Here is a 10,478-nt window from a genome sequence, read left to right on the forward strand (position 1 = left end):
TCAGGTCCGTGGCTCATGTCTCTATTGCTAATGTTCCAGAGTAAATGACTAACTTAACCTCCAATTGCAGTGTCCAGTGTCATTCCACAATGTTTTTACCCTCCCAATAATTTTGAATATGGCATTCTTTAATTTCTGGGCTTTTTAGCTTCAACATATTTTTTTTGCCTGTTATTGAGCTTGTTATCATTGTATTTGTGAGTTGATCAACCAGTATCCATGTGCTTGTAGTTTTCACTGATTTGTTATTGATTTTAAAACATTGAGTAATGATGTATACATTACGGGGCCAATTCACCAACGGTAAAGGCCTCACACTCGTGGAGGGGGCCTGCACTCATGCCGGGACCTCCCCATTGTAGTTTCTCATTGTGGAGGTCCCTCTATGAGTGCGGGCCCACCGCCATGACTGCAGGGCTTCTGCCACAAGTGTCGAGCCCCTTTGTGAATAGGGCTATGTATGTCTATATGAATGCATTAGAATTCATCAAAATTGTAAATGAAAGATTTGAGTTTGTCTAAAAAAAAGCATAGTTTTTGTTTTGAAGCTGAGATTTTTTACTTTATTTACTGGCAGATTTTATAATGTGGACCAAGTCTGTTGGCATTAGATGGTTTTGCAATTTACACAATAAAATGAAAGCTCTCTAATCAAAATAAACAATCGAATATGATAGTCTAAGCATAATATTGAAATAAATACAACAAATATAGTTTATTACACATATGTTAATCAAATCCCCATTGTTAAACCTCAACACAGTAGATCTGCATGAGCTCAGTTATGAATTGTGCCGTGGTAGAAAATATAAGGTTTAATTTAATGTTGGGCAGGTGGACCACCAAGCAGCAGAGGTGGTGAATCATCCGACTGTTTAGTTTAGAGATTGCCGGCTGTCCGCGGGGAGTTCTCACCCAAGTGCTTTCTCCAACATGGTGGAAGTACTTAATGTGAAATAGCTTAATGCTAGATGGCCATCGAACCAGCCGGCATTGCTGCAGTTGAAATAATAACTTTATTTTCAAACCTTAAAACGAAGGTGTCATTATTTGAGCCCCTGTTGCCCCTTCCTGATGTATAGTTATGGCAGGACTACATCTCCCAGAAGTTATGTCGAAGTGGAAGGGAGGAGTCAGATATTTAAATCCAATAATACACAGGACATATTTGTTAGTTCACAAGACTTCTGTAGAAAACACACTTTTTATTGATTTTCAGAAAAATTTCCAACGTATAAAGCAGCAAACACATGTTTCGTCTGTACTAATAAGTATTCAGACTTTCTCAAGGCTAAAAAAAATTCTTGGTAGGTTCGTAGTCAAGTCAGGGTAAATGGAAGATCCAAACGAAATTGTGTATCCCAAACAATGACACTGTGATGAAAATAAAAGTACAGCCTCAGGGTAAATCAAACATACTGGCTGGTGCAATAAGAAAAGTCCAAGAAATAGAATTCCTAATGTAGTTCGAAATAGGTCAATAAAACTAAAGTCTGTAGTTGCAAGAATGACGTTCTTAGACCATGCCACGTAAAAAACAGAAGAAGTAGAACAGCAGCGAGATGAAGACTTTAATGTGGGAATATCCTAATGAGGTGGTGTGGTTCCACATAAGCTGCACACAAAATATCGTGGGACAACATCTGGAGGGGTGGCCAAACCAAATTAAAGAAAGGCCAACAGAGCCCTGCACAGATGGTGAGGTTCCAATAGACTACGAATTACCAATATAAAGAAAACGGCCCGATCCTGATAAATCAAGTCCTCATCTGTCCCCAAGTGACTCCGAACCTTCCGTGCGTGGTAACGCTTGAGAATCAACCTTCGTGGGAACGCTACTTCCCCCTTTTGTTTTCTGCTTTGGATTACATGACATTTGGACTTCTATGGAGCATTTATAACATTTATCACTATCCAGGCTTATGGCGCATTTGTAATACTGTCTTTTTCTGTCATAGGAGTATGCCAAGAGGATTGTGAGTACCTGTCACAGTCAGAGTTGTAGAAATGTATGATTCAGGTACGTGTAAGTTGTAGCAAGATCATATGAGTGTAGGATTGTTACAATCTGTTTTTCATGGTCTTCTTTCTCTTCTGCAGGTCTCCTATTCCCAGCTGCTGCTTCCCTATACTCTTCCCTTGCTTGATTGCCCTAATACTCTGTGATTTATTATCTAAGTTGGGGATGTCAAGAGGTGGACATCTATTTGCATCACACAGATTCTGAGGAGTTCTCTGTGGGGTTCCTGAAGCCTGACAAAAGGAGGCCATTTATTTAAAAGGCCTCTCTGGCATTGAAGGTGAGAAACAATGGCCAATATGACCAAGAACATTGCATTAGTGTTTTATGGAGTGCATTGAGTGACTTGAACAATGTCCACTCCCACTTACTGAGATCCACATTGTCGATGACTACCTCATTGTTATTTCTGCCTTTTGGCCTCATTCCGGGCATAGGAAAGAGAAAGCAGCTTTTCCACTTCTTTTTGTCTACCATTGAACTTTCAAGGTTTCAGCTGGTACAATAACAAAATAAAAAAACTTCCTGCTTGAAAAATCTATCACAGTTCCACTAATAGTTGGGGGAAGAGAGACCACTGTTACACCCTAAATCACCGAGGACTTGGCTCATCCTCAGTCATTTTCTTTGTCTCCAGGCAATGGGAGACACTGGCCACCTTCCTCCACACTCCCTCATGACAGGCTAAAGGCATGCTTCTCCAGTGGCACATTTCACATTGAGTAAGCTTGGAGGAGGAGGGAACTTGCTTCATGCCCAGTAAGAAGATCTGCTCAGAGACACAGCTGAGCAAATTAGCTTCCACTGTCAGTTCATCTCTAAATTCTAAGTCTTAAAATCTGGAAGATTCTCTGGTGTCAACAAGAAGATCAAAAGAGTGAAGCAACAGCAGGAGCTCAAGGAAGGCCTAAGAATCATGGGCCCAGCTACCTCCGCCACCTTGATTCCTCATTTTGAGCTTCCTATAGTGTACTGACATACTAGGACAGTAAGCTGTAGCTTAACAAGGAGTCAACCAGCGCTCCGACAGCTAAAGGGTGGTGCTTCACATGGATAAATAGTAAGGTATTCTTTAGGAAGAGAGAGACTTTACTACTGTTTCAATTTGTGATTGAAGGCAGAGGCCGACTTCTCAGAATCTGGCCTTGGAATTGAAAAGTATGGTGTTTCCAAAGAAAATTGGAGATGTCTAATGGAGGCATTTCTCTATGAGAATAATTATCAGTCTTGGGACTATTAAGTTTCAGAATGTTTAGGCTTAAACACGTTTTAAATGAATTTTAGAAAATTGAGGTGTTTCAGAAATGGTCTCCAATGCTTATGACTTTCAGGCAAATGTGTGTATCATTAGCATAGATATGGCATAATATGTTATAAGATCTTAGGAAGTCTATGTGGGTTTGACATACATATCAAAATGTAAGTGTAATATGGGGATGCTTGAGTTATCCCATACATCATGGGATTGGTTGGTTTGAAAAGTCACAGAGTCAACTGACCAGCTCCTACAGTCTGATCTTGGGGAGAGATAGAACATTTTATTCACAGTTGTCTGTTGACCGCATTGTGTTGGAGACCTCTGGTCACAGCCTTTTGGGGCTCAAAGAGATTCTGGGGAATATAGAGCAATGTACCTCTTTCAATAATATATTCATCTGATAGGGTTTGCACTAAGGTACTTAGGTACCCCTTGTCACCCAAATTTCAAGAGACTCCTACTCTTGTATTATGGGCTTTATGTTCCCCTCTTCTTACTATCCTGGATCTCAATCTGTTCATACCTTAACCAGTTTATCCCACCACCACCTGCTCTCACAACAAATCTTAATTTGGAATACAAAATACCTCCTTCTTAGCTATTCACACAAATAACTAACAATATTTCTGAAACAAAAGAGGAAAAGAAGGAGAATGTATTAGATGTTTTGAGTTTACCCTTACCAACAGACAATTCCAACAGTACCTGGGAATGGAGCAGCTTCAGTAGAATGGCTGACAGGGGAAGAACAGGCAGACACATAGGCGAGTACATTGAATGCAATAAGAAACAACATAATTAGTGAAAAAATGCAGGACTGCAGAAGGGTAAGCTCCAGAACAAGACTAGAGGCAGACACATCGCCTTCACACCACCCACCCCAGGTATGATCTTGTGTAGTACCCATCTCTCCAAAACATTGCATCAGAGAATTTGAGCTCACTGTCTGACTATTCAATGGGGCAGTCTAAGAATGACTGCAGGATTAAGGGAAAGAGGCAACGCTGAACCAAATAACTTTGTATATTGAACCAGATGTCATCCTACTCTTACAAGAGTAGCCAGGAATAGGGAGCTGTGTTGTCATTTATGTTGCTTGGCCCCCATCTCATCTCCTAAACATCACCCAATAATCCTGTACAATATAAGATAGCTCTCAAAAGCTCATAGAAAACATATTTGAATGTTATAAACCCCAATGGGAGTATGTAAATGTGTGGATACATGTAATTATGCTGGGGAAGTGAAAGCTCAGCTGCTGGTCAAAGTCAGCTGGTCACCACAAGCACCTCTATAAGATTCTACTATCATTGCTGCCTGAGATGTTCTTTTGAATGCCATTGTTGAAGTATGTTCTGATAAAACTGATAGGATCAAAATGATTAATTGCAAGAAAAACAGCTATATTAGTACAAGGTCATGGAGACAAAAAGAGGTTTATTTATTATTCATCTTCTCTGGAAGCTGTTGTGACAGGGAAACCTCTATGCCTGTATGTTGTGGTGGCAGCCATCTTACTGGTTGATTCATCTGAAAATATTGTACTTAGGTAAACTGTCACTGTTGTTGTACCCCATGCTTTTGAGGCATTAATATTAGCTGCAAAAATACACCACCTTTGCAAGTCTAGGTGGCCTAAGTGTGCAATACTGTTACTGTCTGCTCCTCCTGTTACTTGGTATAGTGTCCCATGTAAAACCCTGCTTAATAATTCTCTATGGCTTTTGACAAGGATCAATTTGACTTCATGGCTGTAAGTCACTGCTGCCCAAATTGTGATTTGGCAGAACATGTTTATACAAGTTCTCAGAAATTACAGAAAGGCTGCTGGTTGGTACAATACATGAAGTTATTGTGAGTTGATGCCTACCTCATGTATATTTTGCACAAATAGATTAACTGAAGGCTACCTGCCTACAATTGTATCCTAGCTGCACAGAAATTCTAACCTTTGTGACAGATTCAAAGTACATGTTCAGCATAGCTGATTACTTTGGATTTATTTGGATGCAACAAGGGTTGCTTACCTCCGCAGGAGCCTCAATCAAGAACACGTTTAATTCAAAGAGTTTGCTTCATCCTCATCAGTTACTATTGCTATTGTTAAGTATGCTTCTCAAGAACCACAGAGCATAAGATATCCAAAGGTAACACTTTAGCACACTGACCTACTAAATCTACTAAATCATCCCTAGGGATGAGGTTACTCTGTTTCTGCCGCAAGGCACCAAGGGGCAGATGTATCAAGCTATTTTTAGTCGCAAACGCTGTGATTCGCTAAAAAACAGCGTTTACGACAAAAAAATAGTAAAATGATATGTATGATGAAAAATGCCTCGCAATATTAAGGAATCGCAAATTTTAAGATTCCTTAATTTTGCGTAAGCATTTAAGAATTCGCAAACTGCAATTTCTTAAATGCAATTTATCAACCATTTAAGAATTGCGAATTTAGGCTAAGAAATCGCAAATTACCACCAACTTTTAGTTGGTGGTAATTTGCGATTTCTTTTACAAATGCACTTTATGCAATTTGTAAAGGTGGCATGTGATTCTCATACATGCCCTTAGGGCATGTATGTGCGCCATATGTGCACACATGTCATTTTAAGGGGTGCAGCAGGGTGTTCTTGAGACACCCCTCCACCCTGGAAATGATTCTCAATTTGCGATTAGCAAATTGCGAATCGCAAATTGAGAATAATTCACATTCATTCCTATGTGCCTCCTGCCCCATAGAAATGAATGGGAAATTATTCCTTAATTGCGATTAGCAATTTGCTAATCGCAATTAAGGAATTTTAAGAAATCGCTAAAAAATAGCGAATTTCTACATACATACCATTTTGCGATTTCTAAATAGCGATTCCTTAAAATTCGCTATTAAGAAATCGCAAAAGGGCATGTTGATACATCTAGCCCCAAGTCTTTTATGCTCACCTTATAGGATTTTGGTGAGTTGCAAGAATGTGCCCTAGAAAAGTAAAAGAGCACATGGGTGAAAAAGGATTACAAATAAGACCCAGGCAGAGGATGTACAGTTGAACAGGGAAGAACGGTTGTCACAAAGTTGTACTCATTCCTGAATTTAGCTGTAAGTAAAGATCACATGATCTGTACCACTAGTACCCATTTTCTTCCTCCCTACTTACCCTCCATTGCTCATCAGAACTGTCACACACAAGCCTAGAGTGTTGGTATCGACAAAGGTATCAAAGTTACTTCATCCCCCCCGGTGCCCGTCATTCATATGCAGGTTGACATTATACAAAGTTACTCTTATGTTTATGTACTTACTCCAATATACATGATTTCAGGATGGATTGAAACATGCCCACCTGTATGAGCTGATGCTATCATGGTAGCTAAGAGACTACTTTCAGACTTTATCTCCAGGTTTGAAATGCCTCTTTAGATAGGGAGTGACTAAGGAACTCAGTCATTAGCCTCAGTAGCCCGTGAACTGTGTAAATCTTTATCATTTACACAACATTTCTATTGTGCATGCCACTTCAAGTCCTCAGGGAAAGTTGAAAGGTTTATTGGGAGTCTGAAAAACAAAGGGGCCTATTTACAAAGGTAAATTGTATACTACTAGTACATCAAGGTGTAACTATACACTTTTTTGCTATTCAACTTCAATGAGTGTAGTTTTTCACCTAGGTCTAGACTTACATGTCTCCAATCCTTCAAATCAAGGGGTGAAGCCTCCCACAACACGGTTTACATGTGTCAACTTACTACTAGTAAATGTACATGCACAGGTGGAGATCTCCACTACCGTGGAGGAGATCTCCCCCTTGGAAAGTGTTGGAAAATGTATTACACTCCATTAAAACGATTTTTATGCAAAATATAAATGTGAAAAAAAGATCTATCTATCTATCTATCTATCTATCTATCTATCTATCTATCTATCTATCTATCTATCTATCTATCTATCTATCTATCTATCTATCTATCTATCTATCTATCTATCTATCTATCTATCTATCTATCTATCTATCTGTCTGTCTGTCTGACTGTCTGTCTGTCTGTCTGTCTGTCTGTCTGTCTGTCTGTCTGTCTGTCTGTCTATCTATCTATCTATCTATCTATCTATCTATCTATCTATCTATCTATCTATCTATCTATCTATCTATATATCTTGCTATCTATCTGTCTATCAATCTAGCTATCTGTGTCTTTATATATGTATACGTATATATGTATGTATATGTAAATATATATGTGTATGGTGTATATATGTATTTATTTTTTCTCTCTGAAATAGACAAAGGTTATTGGGACATTATAGTTAGGAAATATAATTTTAAAAAGCTTAGAAATTCACTAAAAAAACAAAGTTTAAAGGAAAGTTTTAGTTAGGCTTAGATTTTGCTAAAAGAAAAACACAGAAATTCAGCAGTTATAGTTACCTGAGCTAACTATAACTTAAGCACCCACAATGCACTGTTGATGACCTCACATATTTCATCGCTCATGACATGGTCAGTGACATCACTGATGACATCTTAAATGACATCACACACACACACATATATGTTTATATATATGTGACTAGCAGTCACCGGTAGATATTTATAGTTAGGACCTAGTTTCCATAGGGAAAGCATTTCTTGTATAGCTAATAAATTTGCTGCCGCTTGTCGAATGTACTTTGCCACTCAAGTACTTTGCCTCTCACTTCAGCTGTTGTCTGGAATGTTTTGGGGGTCCCAAAATGCATTTTCCTCATGCAATTTCCATAGGCTTTTTAGAAATGACTATAGATTGAACAGCTGAACAGAATGACACAAAAGTTAGAAGAAAGCTAGATCTTAGTCCAGAAAGAGTGTTTTTTGTAATTTGGTGTAAATACATTAAAGAGGTTTGGAGTTCTTAAAGAAAAAAGACTTATGTATATCTCAAGCACGAATTGTAGTTTCTTGAGATAAGTATAACTATAACTGCTAAATTTCTATGGTTTTGTGTGTGTAAAATCTGAACCTAACTATAACATCCTTGTAACCTTTGTTGATATTAGTGACTGTATTTATGGTTAAATTTAGGTTTGCTGGTAGTTAGCAGTGGGAAAGGGAACATAAAGCTTATGGCAATTTTAGGTTTGAAGGGAGGGTAGTGGTAAATGGGGTAAGGGTAATTTTAAGGTTATGGGGTAGTAACTGCAATTTTAGGGTTTATGAGTTTTTAGTAGTAAAGGTACCTGGGTGGTTATAGGTAGGGCCACTTTTCCATAGGAAATAGATATTTTGGTTTACTAACAACTTTGCTGCCATTTTGATCAATATTTACAAAACCTTCGAAAAAAGGATGGGTTCCAAAGCCTGTTTTCCACAAGCAATTCTCCAAAGAAACATTGAAAAGTGATAGCGCAATACAGTAAAACCAGTAAACCAGATTTACACCAAATTTGGCAGAAAGCAAGGTCTTGGTCCTGTGGGGTTTGGTGTGAGATCTGTTCAGTAGTTTTTGAGAAATTAAGGTTGAAATGAATTAGCGTAAATATATAGGGACACAGAAGGTCCGGGCATGCAACAGATCAAATTATATGACCAATAAGGATGTGTGGGACCCATTTTAAGACTTGTACTGTACTGTAAAAAGTATAAAAAATACACATACGTGGAAGGGTAGAGATACCCTGCTTCCTTCACCTCATAGAGTAATCCCAGAGGGCTCACCCCATGGCCAAAACTTTCCTTTTTTTACGGGACCGTGGATAAACATAAGATCCATGGATCTGCGGTCCTGTGAGAAAAAGAAACCAGATGGGGTCCTGCCCTTTTCAGTTTTATGTTGACTTGACTACCTAGCTTTTTTAACAGGCTGTCAACCAAAAAACCTCCCGAAGTGAAAGTTTTGATAGAAGATACTGATAACCTAACTGTAGTGATGTATTGCTGTTGTACTTTGTGCAAAATACTTACTTAAGTGTCTAATCTGGTATCTAAAATTAGTGAATATATTTGTTTTCTGGTGCACAGACCACCAGTGCTGCAGCCAGCACCAGCAGCAAGCCAGGGATGGAGAAGGCCCAGCCGGCTGGAGTGGGAGCAGCCCTGCAGTGGCAGGGACCAATGGTAAATCAACCTGCTTTTTTGTTAACAAAACTGCACTTGTTCAGCAAGGCATATATCCATATCCCACCAATCAGTTCCCTGCCGATGGCATTTTACCACCTAAAACTGCAGCATAGTTTAAATTGCTGCTGAAGTGTAGGTGGTGATATGTGCATCTGCTTCAGTTAACACCGCTGCATTATGAAGTTTGCAATGCATTCAAACCAAACGCAAGGTGTGTTTCCCAATGGCCCCTCAGTCAACTACTTAAAGTATGTCACTTCAACATTCTCTCCCTCTGTCCCAGCCTGTCAAAACATGCAAATTCCATCTCAGCATGTGCCATATGTTTCTGCCTAAATTACTTATATTTCATGGCTTCCATGATGGATTTATGCCTGTTCCAATTTTCTCTTCCGTCATGTCATCTTTTGTCAACCAATGTGACACAGCAAAAGCGTAGTACATGATCAGTGACAGCCATCCATAGGTAAACCTCTTCCTAGCTTAATCCCTCTAATTTACCTTCTTGTAGAGTAACTTTCCCTCCTGCCAAGTGAAGGCATTTGTTGAAAATAATTTGTGGTAAACGCCAGGCTGTAATGTGGGATTAGGTGGCTGATTTAGAGTTTTGTGGATAGGATACTCTGTGACAAACATGCCAAATATAATATATCTCTTCACTGTACTGTAGAGCATTGTTTATAATCTGTGCACTTACCGCAGATGGGATATCCCTTATACGTCGCATGTGATGAAGTATCCAATCTCCCCCTGATTTTGGAGTTAGGGTAAAATAGAAAAGCCAGTCGAATAAGAGCAGGCCATTGGAATTAATTATAATAAGTTAATACGTTATCATGCCAATACATCTGCCTGAAAAGATGCTGTAGAGTAGCAGACCTGCCACCATGCCTCCATTAATGTTACACATATACTTTAGTCAAATATACGAGTAATTGGGCAGCTTAAATGACTTGCTCATTAATGAGACGAAATTCATAGCACTCAAAGTGCCTGTTCAGTTTCACTATGAAATCCTTTAAATTAAAAGCCCGTTTTGATTATGTTGCTATTCTGACTTAATTTCTTGCAGCCAGTGTTTTTGGAATATGTGATGCATTTGTGGGAAAAGCCT

General features: G+C 38.9%; 1 long non-coding RNA gene across 1 annotated transcript; it reads left to right on the forward strand.

Moving 5' to 3' along the window:
* Nucleotides 1-1,956: 1,956 nt before the first annotated feature.
* Nucleotides 1,957-9,336, forward strand: LOC144782783 (uncharacterized). Its single transcript, XR_013601259.1, has 3 exons — nucleotides 1,957-2,020; nucleotides 2,101-2,300; nucleotides 9,266-9,336. It is a non-coding gene; the product is annotated as an uncharacterized LOC144782783 (long non-coding RNA).
* Nucleotides 9,337-10,478: the final 1,142 nt, after the last annotated feature.

The sequence above is a fragment of the Lissotriton helveticus genome, chromosome 9 (genome assembly GCF_964261635.1).
Source record: "Lissotriton helveticus chromosome 9, aLisHel1.1, whole genome shotgun sequence".
Lineage (NCBI taxonomy): Eukaryota > Metazoa > Chordata > Amphibia > Caudata > Salamandridae > Lissotriton > Lissotriton helveticus.